The 13213-nt window shown below is 49.5% G+C and overlaps 1 protein-coding gene across 6 annotated transcripts in view; it reads right to left on the bottom strand.

Moving 5' to 3' along the window:
• The window catches only part of ANKRD11 (ankyrin repeat domain 11), a 172043-nt gene extending 164114 nt beyond the window's left edge, over window positions 1–7929 (bottom strand). For 4 of the 6 annotated variants that reach the window (XM_027118938.1, XM_027118943.1, XM_027118941.1 and 1 more), the window contains exon 1: window positions 7624–7929. The gene's annotated coding sequence lies outside the window, so the exon portion shown is untranslated. The remainder of the gene's footprint in view (window positions 1–7623) is intronic. The other 2 variants (XM_027118936.1, XM_027118937.1) reach the window with 1 other exon arrangement.
• Between the last annotated feature and the right edge of the window lie 5284 nt (window positions 7930–13213).

The following is a 13213-nucleotide window of genomic DNA, read 5'->3' as shown; positions in this document are numbered from 1 at the left end:
ATAAGAAAAAATCTGTATTGTTGTAAGCCTTTAAATTTCTGGTCATTTGTTACAGCAGCCATAGAAAATAGTAACAGCACTGAAATATAAAAACCACAAGGGTTTCTCCAGATTGTGAGAGCATGCCTTCCTTCCAACCTTCACACCCTCCTGTGGTACCTCTTCAAATCCTCCGTCTCCCCTGTTTCCCATCTCCCTCTAGACAACATATTTGGAGCCTAGAAGAAAACTGTCAAGGCGAGGAAAACGAGATGCTGTGGGTTAAATTCTAAGAGATTCCCTCCCCAGTGTTCTAAAACTTCATTGTGCCCTTAGTCTTTAATTTAGTATCTTTTTTTTTTAAAGATTAGAGTTATTGCTTAAACTGTCTTCTTTAAAAAGTTAGTCATCTGATGAGAACCCAGGTTCAGCAGAATCAGATCTAATCACTTCACCAAAGAAAAACAAAGTTCACATGTAAATCTCATTAAGGTTATATCTGCTGAAAATTATTTCAGCTGTGAGTGAAAGCACAGATCCCTTTTCTAAACTTCATACTAAAAGATAAGAGACACAATTCAACGATCACCTTTCCCAAGTATTTAGGGGAAAACATTCTGAGCTTTAGCATATTTAATATATTAACCTCTAGACTAAAACACTTCAAATTCCAGATGGACCCTTCTCAAAGTAATGGAAATACCTATGTAGGTAAGCTAAAGCTTAACGGAACAAATCATACACCTCAGCAAAGAAAGAATTCAAAGTCTATAAATTCTTTGAAATCAGAATCACCTGAGGGCTACAGTTTCAGACCCCTAAAGACTGGCTTTTCGGGACTTCCCTGGTGGCACAGTAGTTAAGAATCTGCCTGCCAATGCAGGGGACATGGGTTTGAGCCCTGGTCTGGAAAGATCCCACATGCTGCGAAGCAACTAAGCCCGTGCGCCACAACTACTGAGTACTGAGCCTGCGCTCTAGAGCCCACGAGCCACAACTACTGAAGCCCACGCGCCTAGAGCCCGTGCTCCGCAAGGAGAAGCCATCGCAATGAGAAGCCCGTGCACCTCAATGAAGAGTAGCCCCCGCTAGCTGCAACTAGAGAAAGCCCGCGCGCAGCAACGAAGACCCAACGCAGCCAAAAATAAATAAAGTTATTTTTTTAAAAAAAGACTGGCTTTTCTCCTCTGTAAGCATCCAAAAAGGCCACGATTTCTTACAGTGTTCTGCACATCCTTTAATTAGTCCAGTGTTTTAGTAACTTTTTTTTAAAGTTAATTCCTTCAAGAGTGCTGCTTTGGGGTTTTGCTGTTTTTTATTCTTACTTCCTGTTTTACAGGATGTACAACCGCATTTAGAAACATGGTACATACCAGCAAGGCTTAATTTCTTAAGAGTAATAAGGTTCTTCTCTGCTTTTCTCATGCTCTCTATTTTAGATAAGTTTACACAGTACAGCCATAATATTCTCAAGTCTACATTATCACCGAGAATTAAATGAAAGTCTTTTTTATTTTACTGGATATGAATGCAGTTAAAAGAAAAAAAGCCCACTATTCATAACTTTACCCCAAACCTTATGAACAAAGCACCTTCCCAAACTGTTCTCACTATTTAGAAATGTTCTTTATTCCAGGACATTCGCATTCTGGGTCTGAAGACTGCCACTGGAAGGGGGAGAGGAAGGGACACTTAACTACTAATGAGCTGAGAAAAGAAGTCTATTTGCTACATTTTAGATGAAAAGTAATCTCTGATATCACAAAGTTATTAAGCATTTACAAGTTAAATTTCAACCCCAGCCATTCTTAAAGGTCACGTTTTTTTTTAAACAAGTAACTGAAAAAGGGGGGATTTTATGAATTTTATTTAACCTTGACAAAATACTTTTCTTTGACCTAAGTGATCAAAAATGTTTTAAGTTGAGGGCTTCCCTGGTGGTGCAGTGGTTGAGAGTCCGCCTGCCGATGCAGGGGACACGGGTTCGTGCCCCGGTCCGGGAAGATCCCACATGCCGTGGAGCAGCTGGGCCCGTGAGCCATGGCCGCTGAGCCTGTGCGTCCAGAGCCTGTGCTCCGCAACAGGAGAGGCCACAACAGTGAGAGGCCCGCGTACTGCAAAAAAAAAAAAGTTTTAAGTTGAGCAAAGACCAACATTCTTATTTTGTGAAGAGGTGCACACTGGTTTCTTTGCAAGTGGAAAAAGAGCACCCACAGATTTTCAGGATAATAAATAATTCACTGCACAGATGCCAAAGGCAAGACTGGACACGTGGGTCTCGCCCTCAGCCAGCAGCAAGGACGCTCTAACTCAGCACCGCTCCCAACGGCCACCTACCTCCATCCTGGCTGCGGAGGGGGCATCACAGAAGGATTTTCAGTCCTTTCAGCCTTGGAAAAATCTGAGCTATATTAATAGGCCAGACTTCTTCTATTTTCACATTGAAAACCCACTTAACTCTTTATTCAAAGGACCAGAGTGTGAACTGCAGGATTTCTCAAGTTCTAGAATGATGTCTTTAAACGTTTTTGACAACCACCAATTCCCCTCACCCCTTACCACCTAAAATGTTAAAAAACCACACAAATCTACTGTTATCTAAACCAAGAACTCAAGTCTTTATCACCCAAATTATGCCCACGATTAGGCTTTTCAATAACAACCTTTTCCCAAATACATAAGTTTCATTTTTAAAATTTTAGAAAACACAAACATAAGGGGGAAAAAAATAAAACACAACTCCATTTTGGTGTATTCCCTCCAAAGAGATTTTTTTTTCTTCATTAAAATGCCAAAACTAGGGACTTGCCTGGTGGCGCACTGGTTAAGAATCCGCCTGCCAACACAGGGGACCCGGGTTTGAGCCCTGGTTCGGGAAGATCCCACATGCCGGGGAGCAACTAAGCCCGTGTGCCACAACTACTGAGCCTGTGCTCTAGAGCCCGCGAGCCACAACTACTGAGCCCATGCACCACAACTACGGAAGCCTGTGTGCCTAGAGCCCGTTCTCCACAACAAGAGAAACAACCATAAAGAGAAGCCCGCACACCGCAACGAAGAGTAGCCCCCGCTCTCCCCAACATAAAGCCCACGCACAGCAACGAAGACCCAATGCAGCCAAAAATAAATAAATAATGTTAAGGGGCCTGCCTCCATTCTGGAGAATTTATATTGCTTTGGCCTTCTTTATTACAACCGTTTAGGAAATAAAAAACATAAATCAAAAAATTCTAAACCTTTCACAGGACTCCACACTGCTCACATGACACGCGGCCAGAAGGTGCCCGAAGTACTCATCACCATGAGCAGCAGCAGCAAACCACACTTGGCGAGCCTCTGACTGTGGCCCCCGCACCGCAGTCCTACTAAAGCTGCTTTCACAGAAAGCATTCTTTTTCTTCCACAAAGACAACCGTTACTTTATTTCCTTTATCTCTCGTTCTGTGCCAATTTTAAAAGCCATGCCCCACACCTTTCGCAAGTAAACCTGTAATAACAACAAATAGGAAAATGGCTAAAATGTACATAGTGTAATTCCTAGTCAATCAAATAAATGTTCATGATACTAAGTATGTCCTTTCAAAATTTCTCAAACACTTCCATACACTGCCTTTAAACAATTCAACAAATACTTCCTAAGCCAATTCTAAGCCCAGGGTCATGCCTAGGCTGGGCCCTGGGTGACAAAGAGACCGTGCCTCTCTTCATTCAGCTTAGAGCCCTGTGATCACACATTTGATCAACTGTGTTGATGGGGGGGGGGGGGCGGGGAGGATTTGCAAGGGAGACAATGATGGACATTCAGCAAGACCCTGGTCCAGGCAGAGGGTCACCTAGGAAATGAAAGGCCAATGGAACCGGAGCATGAAGAGTTGAGAGGACTTGAGTGAAGGACATGGGTGGGGGCAGGGGGTCACACAATCAGGGTTAGGCCAGTTAATAATCCTTTGGGACACTTTCATAAAAATAATACTTGTAGAGCTTCCCTGGTGGAGCAGTGGTTGAGAGTCTGCCTGCCGATGCAGGGGACGCGGGTTCGTGCCCCGGTCAGGGAAGATTCCACATGCCGCGAAGTGGCTGGGCCCATGAGCCATGGTCGCTGAGCCTGCGCGTCCGGAGCCTGTGCTCCGCAACGGGAGAGGCCACAGCAGTGAGAGGCCCACGTACCGCAAAAATAATAATAATAATAATACTTGTAGTTCTAGCATATATATAAAACACTATTTGGTTGAAAGGTGAAGTTAAAGAAAATTTTTAACATGGGGAGAAAGGAGCGGGAGTTAAGAAAAGCACAGAAGAATACTAACAAAAACATACACTTACGTACACAGCTGAGTCTGACTCTGGCTTAAAAGATATCAAGAATAAGATGCATCAAACAACAAAAAAAAGAACCACTTAGAAACAGAAACATCTCTATAAGAATTAACAACAACAACAAAAAAGAATTAACAGAGAGTTGTTGAAGTGGATCATTTCCTAAGCCTTTTTAAAAAGGCTTTCTATACCAATTATCTCTAACTGCCTGCGTTCCAGGTGCTGGGGATTGACGCCATCTTTCACAGAGTTTAAGATAAAACTGAAAAAGTTGAATTGCATAGAAATTCCATTTGAAATTCAAATTAACAGAACACACATGAAAACATTTCAAGACAGTAACTTTTATTTGCGTTCATTCGATTTTTTGTACAAAGTTTATCAAACAGGCCAAACTCAGTCCCCACAGAGCACTGACTGAACAGCAATAGTGAACTGACCCAGCACACAGCCAGGCAAGCAGTGCAGCGTCATTCGCACCTATTAACTAGCAAGTATCTTGCTCTTCAAGGAAGCTCATCCATTATACTTACATATGAGAGATGAAGGGACTTACATGGACTAATGGACAGATCAAAACACTTATTTTGGCAACAAATGCAGACCATGCTCTGAACCAGCATTTACTGACGCTCTCTAATTATGTTATTTAGTTGATGATGGGCTCATTGCCATCCTATGCAAAGTAACTCTCCTCTCATATTGGATGAAACGTAACCTTACTGTGTCAAATGTACTTAAAAACTCAAGGCACGCAACGCAACGCCTCTTGAAAAATATTCTCCAGTACAAATAGCACAGCTTCTTTAACTCTATTTGTAGAAAGTTCTACTTGTCACTGTATCAACACTGTAATTAGAGCTAAGATGACAGCCACTAGTCACAAGCAGCCCATCTGGTTTGGAGAGATGAAAGGCCTGCTGTGCAGTGTGATTATCATGGCTGGCCCACAGCACGCCCAAAGGAAAACATCCAACAGTGGCAGCACAAAGGTACAACTGCAAAGGAGGAATTCAAGACTATGTGACACCTTTAAAAACAAACTTCTGGTAAATTTTGTTATGTATATTTTCCCACGATAAAAAAAAACGTTTAGAAGAAAAAGATCTTTTCAAAGTTTCAAAGCTGGGTCAAATTTGGCACTATCTGTGGATAGCTTTTTAACTAACTCAAGAGGCACACACAAAGAACAGAGGAAAATGTCACAGCAACTTGGTCTTTGTTTCCTCCGTTCAGAGAGCCAGCCTATCAAAGGCGAGCCCGCTCCTGAGCGTGACACCACAGAGGGAGGACAACAGCTGAATGGAGGGCGGGGGATGAAGGGTCACAATCTAAGTTGAGCAAGATGTGTTCCCTTTTTCCTTTCTAACTACAGTTTCAAAGTAATACCAGAGTACTTGTGCAATCATTCTAAAAAACACAAACAGAACTCCAGGTCTTCCAGGACAGCAACACTGAGTAAGCGCAATCAAGGTCCTAAAGGCATCAAACACAGTCTCAGGGTCTCTGATTTAGAACTATCCAAGTTATGCCATTGACTGGGTTTGCACAAACCAAAAATAGTAACTGTTTCAATGGCACTTCTTCTACAAGCAGTATCATCTTACATCTTCTGGCTGAGAGCATTTCATCACCCCCCCAATTCAACAACTGCGCGCACTCTCACTGCTCAGTGGAAAAGGAATGTTAAGGACATTGTGCAAAATCACTTCAGAATACTCTCTCACCATATAAGAAAGCCTGAAATTTGACTTCTCTGCTGAGAAATCCTGTTCTTGCAAACGAACATAAAACTTCTCATAACCTACAGAAACCATGAAACCTAAGCCTGCTGCATCTGAACTGTTAGAAAGAAAATGGTTTTGGAAGCACAGGGCCCTCTTAGGACAGCTTAATCTCCCAAAGCCTCTTCCAAAACTCTTCGGAAGTTGGGATACGAGACTAGCTTTCACAACACAACAGAAGCAGAAAACCTTGATGGGACACCAGGAAAAGAGCAGCCCTCAAGAAAAATTAAGACTCCCCCCAAAACGGCAGAGACACAAGATTCAACAACACGATCCCTCTTTGAAAGGGGACTGAATCCATGTGGCAGGGCCAACCCTACACACACACACACACACACACACACACACACACACACCCCACACACACACACACCACACCACACACACACACACACCACACCACACACACACACACACACCACACACACACACACAAACACACCACACACACGCACGCGCTCTCACAGCTACCGCCCTGCCAGGGGATGATGAAATGAGGAACGGAAATTAACATTTCAGGCAACGTCTCACATTGTTCCTTGAGGCCAAGGGCTGCTGTTGCAGCCGCCGCCGCCGCTTCCCTCCCACCCGCCCCCCAGTCCCGCCTACCCTCCCCCCGAAACACCCCCGCACCGCTGCCCCGCATTCCTGCCCCTCCGCGGGCCCACGCGCCTCCTGCGGCCCCAACGCCCCCTCTCCCTCCAGGGCCCCGGCTCGCCCTCCCCCTCCGGCTTAGAGCCCGAAGCCGCCTGCTCCCATTTCAAAACAGCGATAATAATAGGACGCTGGGAATAACAACTACAGCCTACACCGCGAAGGCGCCCCTCCCGCGGGTCAGAGGTCGGCGCCCCGCTCCCCAGGTGCCCGGGGCCCTGCACAGCCCACGGCCGGCCTCTCAAGGCTTCCCGGGCCCCCCAGGCCCGCCCCGAGCCCCCCGCAGCCCCCCGGCTGCCCCTCACTGCTGCCCCGGGACCCCAAGGTCCCCACGCCCACCGTGGCCCCTCCGGCTCCCCAGGCTCACCCAGAACCCACCCTCAGCCCCGTGTCGGCCCCCCAGGCCTGCCCAGAGCCCCCGTCGGCTCCTCAGGCCCCTCGAAGACCCCCGTCGGCCCCCGCCCGTCCAGAGCCCTCCCTCTGCCCCTCAAGGCTGTCCCAGGACCCCGGTAGGGCCCCCAGGGCCCGAGGCCCACCCGGAGTCCCCCGTCGGCCCTCTGGGCCTCCCAGGCCCACCCAGAGCCCACCCTCAGCCCCTGTCTGCCCCCCAGTCCAGCCTGAAACCCCCGTCTGCCCCCGGCCCCCAAGCCCGTCCGAAACCCGCCGTCGTCCCTCCCGGTTACCCCCCAGGCTCTCAGGCCCACCCGGATCCCCCCCCACAAGCCCGCCCGGAGGCCCTGGAGGCCCGTCACGGCTGCCCCGGACCCCGGCCCCCAGGCCCGCCGAAGCCCGCTGCGCTGCTCCGCCCGGCGCGGAAGGCCTGCAGGCCGCAAGGCCGCCCCACACCCCGCGCCCGCCCCAACCCCGGCGCGACCGCGGCTCTCACCGGCTCCGGCTCCGTCTCCGGCCCAGGGCTCAGCGGCGGCGCGCGGGCGAGGCCATGCAGCCCCGGGCCGTCCCCGGCCCGCGGCCCGAGCGGGAAGGCGGCGCGGGCTCCAAGCGCCGGCGCGGCGGCGAGGCGGGCAGACGCGATCCCGCCCTCGGGCTGCGCCGCGGCGGTCGGGCGCTCACTGAGGGGGCGTCGGGCCGCGCGCTCGGCCGCGCCTCCCCGCCTGGGGCCCTCGCTCCATCGCGCTCCGGCTCGGGCGGCCTCTGGCTCCGGGACCCGGCGGCGGCTGCGGCGGCGCGGGCCGCATGAGACGTTACCTCCCATTGGCCCGCCGTATCCACCACCGCCATTGGCCCGCCGCCGTCGGGCACAGGGCTGCGCACGTCACGGCGTCGGGAAGGAAGTGCGCGCGGGGCCACGGGGGACGCCGAGATTGACAGCTTCTACCACAGGCAGGGGCGGGACCAGAAGCACGTCCGCGGACGGATTGGGCAAGGTCTTGCGTCCTGGCGCACGGGACGCTGGGGTAGCGAGCAGCCGGATTGGCTACCTGCCTGGCGGAGGAGGCGGGTCTTTTGTTCTCGGACGTGACGATTGGCCTTCCCAAGTGCCGGAAGCGGCGAGGGGAATGGTCGGGAGCGGGTCTGGGCGGAAGCCGCCTGAAGGCGCGGTGTTGCGGTGCAGCCGCGGCGCCAGCTGGTCCGGAGGCGCGCCCGCGAAGAGAGGGCCCGGGGCTGGGGCCATCGGTGCTCTGTCCGCTCACAACGAGTCCGTCTTGCGTTGGCTGCACCTGCCGCTGTCCAAGGGGTGCTGGACCAACCGTCCGCCAACCTAGTCAGCTCTCAGACCTGCTTCCTTACAGGAAACTAAGATCCGCAAGCCGCGCGGCGCGGCCTAAAAAACAAAAAGAAAAACACTGACCTCAACCAAATAGAGAATTGAAAGTAGGAAATACGAATAAGGAGGCAATTTGCTTTGAAATAATCTGAAAACATACTAAGGCAAAAGCAAAGCGAAGTTCCACAGAAGCAGAACCTATGTGGTAAAAATATACAGTAGAGAAAAGGAAAGAATTAAGCCACTGAATACATTAATGCACAAATGTTTACTGAGTGTCTGCTATGGGCCAGGCACTAAATCAGGCACTGAGAACGACCAGGAACAGAAGGTAGTTCATCAAATAGCCATACAGGTATCTAATTACAGGCTATGATAAGTGCTTTGAAAGAGCAGTGTGGGGAGTTAAAAATACTGAGTGAAAATCAGGTCTTGTCTGGGGAGTGGCTTGCAGGTTTCCCTACTTAAGTATTGACACTCAAAGTGCTGACAGAAGGTTAAAGAAGAACTACCAAGTAAGATGTGGTGCAGAACATCCAGTGAGGCCGCCCCAGTCACATATGACAAGTCCAGGTTGACATGGGCTGTGAATATAAAATACTGGATTTGGAAGACTTAGTACTAAGAAGAAAAGAATGTAAAATGTAAAAAAGTAAATTTTGGGGACTTCCCTGGTGGCGCAGTGGTTAAGAATCCGTCTGCCAGTGCAGGGAACACGGGTTCAACCCCTGGTCCGGGAAGATCCCACATGCTGCAGAGCAACTAAGCCCATGCGCCACAACTACTGAGCCTGCTCTCTAGAGCCCACGCATCACAACAAGAGAAGCCACTGCAATGAGAAGCCCGCGTACTGCAATGAAGAGTAGCCCCCGCTCGCCGCAACTAGAGAAAGCCCACATACAGCAACGAAGACCCAACGCAGCCAAAAGTAAATAAAATAAATAAATTTTAAAAAAAGAAAAAGTAGGGCTTCCCTGGTGGCACAGTGGTTGAGAGTCCGCCTGCCGATGCAGGGGACATGGGTTCATGCCCCAGTCCGGGAAGATCCCACATGTCGGGGAGCGGCTGGGCCCGTGAGCCATGGCTGCTGGGCCTGCGCATCTGGAGCCTGTGCTCCGCAACGGGAGAGGCCACAGCGGTGAGAGGCCTGCGTACCACAAAAAAAAAAGTAAATTTTTTGTATTTACAACATGTGGAAATGATAGTATCTGAGACAGTTGCATTAAATAAAATATAGTGTTGAAATTAATTTTACCTGTTTCTTTTTTCTTTTTAATTGTGGCCACTGGGAAATTTTAAATCATACCCTGGCTGCATTCTGTTTCTGTTGGACAGCCCTGGGCAAAGGGGCAGACTAACCCATGTCCTGAAGGTGGAGAGAGGGACAGCACCTCTCCTCTCGTGGTGTCTGGAGTGATAGCACTCATTGGTTCAGAACACATTGAGGGCTTTTAAGTGCCTACTGTGTGCCTGGCACCATTCTAAGGCCTGTATTAAATGTGGAGTAATGGGGGCTGGGGAAGGACTCAGATAAGATGACCTTTGAGCTGAATCACAGAGTGAGGGAGAAGGCAAGTGAATTGAGGAAGAGCACCCCAGGAGGGGGCAGGAAGGAGCCCCGACAAGCACAGAGCAAAGTTGGAGCAAATGAGATGAGGGAAGTGGCTGGTGAGGGTCCCAGTTCAGAGTTAGGATTTCACTCTGAATGTAAAGTAAGCCACAGCAGGTCCCAGGGAGGTGAAGGGACCTACTGTTGAAAGGGTCGCCAGACTTCCCTGTGGCCCAGTGGGTAAGGCTCCGCGCTCCCAATGCAGGAGTCCGGGTTCCATCTCTGGTCAGGGAACTCTATCCCACATGCCGCAACTAAGACTCCCACGTGCTGCAACGAAGATCCTGCGGGCCACAGCTAAGACCTGGCTCAGCCAAAGAAAGAGAGAAAGAAAGAGTCTCTCTGGAGATGATGGGAGCCCAGAGGAGCTGGCAAGAGGTGGCAGTGACGTCTGGACTGGTGAGACAGTGTGATCTGGCATGTGTTTTGAAGATAGAGTAGGCAAGATTTTGTGGGCTGTAAGAGAAAGAGAGATGTCTGGGATGGAATCGACATTGGCAGGAAAGACGTGGCGGGGGAGAGCTTAGTTTTGTACAGTTAAGTCTGAGATGCTTGGGCCTCCTTGTGGGGCTCTAGGGGGATAGCAGCAGAGAGGTGACCAGGACCTGCAAGGCGTCTGGGCACAGGGGTGTGTCTTAGCCTGCAAGCAGCCCCTGCAGTGAACGGCTCAGCAGCAGCCCTGCTGAAACAGTGTGAACAGGACAGGACGCCAACAGGGGAGCTGTCACAGCAGTTCCAGAGAAAAGAGACACAGGAAGAATAACAGGGACCTAGTGAAGGCGGACAATGGCAGGGTGGTGGGACAGGGGTCAGGGGCCAACCGCCTGCTAGGCCAGGGGGACAGAAGGGGGCTGCCAGAGCCAGCATTGCCACATCTTCCAGTTTTTTATTGGAAATTAAATTTTTATTGGACATTTCAACAAAAGGACTTAATTTGCCAAACATCGTGTGGCCAAGCAAAACATTAGATCTACAAATTCCTGATTTTGATCCCTAAAGGGTAGTTCTCCAGCCCTTGCCTGGGAAGCCTGCTTTCCTTAGTGCAGTTACCTGCGCATACCCCGAGGTTCTGACTCGGAAGCTCTGGAGCGAAATCCAGAGTGTGCACCCACGTAGTCCAGGGGCCATCCTCCGTCCCCAGAGCGTCCCCCAGCCCAGTGAGGAAGGCCTGGCCCCAACAGTGCCTGCGCTTGGACATCTCCTCTGATACTGCTCCTCGACTGGATTCATCACGGCCCATCCGCACCCCACACAGAGCACCTGGATTCATCCTGCAAACACTCGTACAGGGCCTACTGTTTGCTAGGCACTGACCTGGGAGCTGTGGATTTAGCCATGAACAAAACCAGGTTCCTGCCAAAGGCACTCACACTCCAGCATGTCCGTGTCCCTGGAACCAAAAGGAGCTAATTGTTGACCAGACACAAGCCATTCATGGCTCCAGAAAGGCCCGGTAATGCTGGATGCCCTCCCGCATTAGAAATGATGCGTCCTACCTGGTCCCCCCCTGGGCGATGGCACAGATCACCTCTCCACGCTCCCCTGCCCACCCACACCCCTGTGCCGTGGCCTGGGAGAGCCGCAGGGCTGCTGCACCTGCTGGGCTCCTCTCTCCCTTGCCGAGTGGCCAGAGCAGGCCCACAGTCTGGCACCTCCCTTCTTTCTCTTCCCTGCGGCCATGTGATAAGAACTGACATCTGGGTTTGGGCCCAGCTGGCCCAGCCTCAGCCCTGTGCTCGACCCCAGCTTGCCAGCATTCTCAGCACTAGAATTTGGAGCCCAAGCTCATTTCACAGTAAATTATTATGCGTTTTGATTTCCAGTTACCATAGCTCTGTGGTGTGTTTTCCCCAAAACCTCAGGAGGAAGAGGAACTGTGGCAAAAAGCAGCACTCAGGTATTCCTGGGGTCCCCGACCTTGGGACCACCAGAACCACCCGCCAATTTGTAAAACTCTGTACCCAGTACTTTTCCTGCAGTCCTACCTGTTTTGATGTCATGTTAGAGTCGAAATGTCATGATGTATTCTTTTCTTTCATGAATTCATCACAAATCCAAGTAGGAAGCTTGAGAGTAAAAATGTCTTCCTAAGACTTTGTTCCTAGTAAGGCTGTCCCACACTTGCACAATGTTTTATGTGATGAATTTCAGCCTGCAGAAGGCTGGGGCCTTGCTCAGCTGGGAGGTGAACGTGAACTCATTCAGCAAACAACTAGGTGCCTGCTGTGTGCTGGACAGTGTCACAGCCACAACAAAACACGAAGATCTCTTAACACTTTCACAGTCAGTCAGGACTTGAAGCACCGTTTGGTGATAACGTAACTGGAGTAGAATATGCCAGAAGCTTTGCTAGGCAGACACGTTCAAGTAAGTGACATGACACAGCCTGCAGCCCCTCTCCTTGGATTTGTGAAAGAGCCATGGACGTCCCTTCAGGGAGGCCGTGTTCCTCGCCATCCCTGGAAAGCAGCCCTTGGAGATGCAGCTGAGCTCTGCTGGTGATGGTGGATAGGACAGCAGCCCGCTGGCTGGTACCAGTTCTGCAACTAACTACAGTGCTTATTTTCCAGCATGGTAAATTCAGAAACTTTTAGTAATGCTGAATTCAGTAAAGACTTTATATTAAAAACAAACTCCCCAAATTGTCCCTTGGTACTTGAAGTTGTCTTAGCTGGAAAAGGGCCCAAAAGGAATAATCTTTTTTTTTTTTAATGGTCTTCTTTTTTTTTTAATTGAAGTATGGTTAATTTACAATGTTGTGTTGGTTTCAAGTGTACAGCAGAGTAATTCGGTATACATATATATACATATACATATTCTTTTTCAGATTCTCTTCCATTAAAGATTATTACAAGATATTTTATATACAGTAGTGTGTATGTGTTAATCCCAAACTCCTAACTTATCTCTCCCTCCCCCCCCCAGCCCCTTTGGTAACATTAAGTTTGCCTTCTATGTCTAGGAGTCTTGTTTTCGTTTTGTAAATAAGTTTATTTGTATCATTTTTTAGATTTCACATATAAGTGATATCACATGATGTTCGTCTTTCTCTGTTTGACTTCCTTCACTTAATATGATAATCTCTAGGTCCATCCAAAGAATAATCTTGAATCTAAGTTCCCTTGTTAAATGTATGATGCT

The sequence above is a fragment of the Aethalodelphis obliquidens genome, unplaced genomic scaffold (genome assembly GCF_003676395.1).
Source record: "Aethalodelphis obliquidens isolate GAN/ISIS:26980383/991018 unplaced genomic scaffold, ASM367639v1 scaffold20, whole genome shotgun sequence".
Taxonomy (NCBI): Eukaryota; Metazoa; Chordata; class Mammalia; order Artiodactyla; family Delphinidae; genus Aethalodelphis; species Aethalodelphis obliquidens.
The sequence above is the reverse complement of the archived record's forward strand: the minus strand, read 5'-3'. Positions and strand labels throughout refer to the sequence as shown.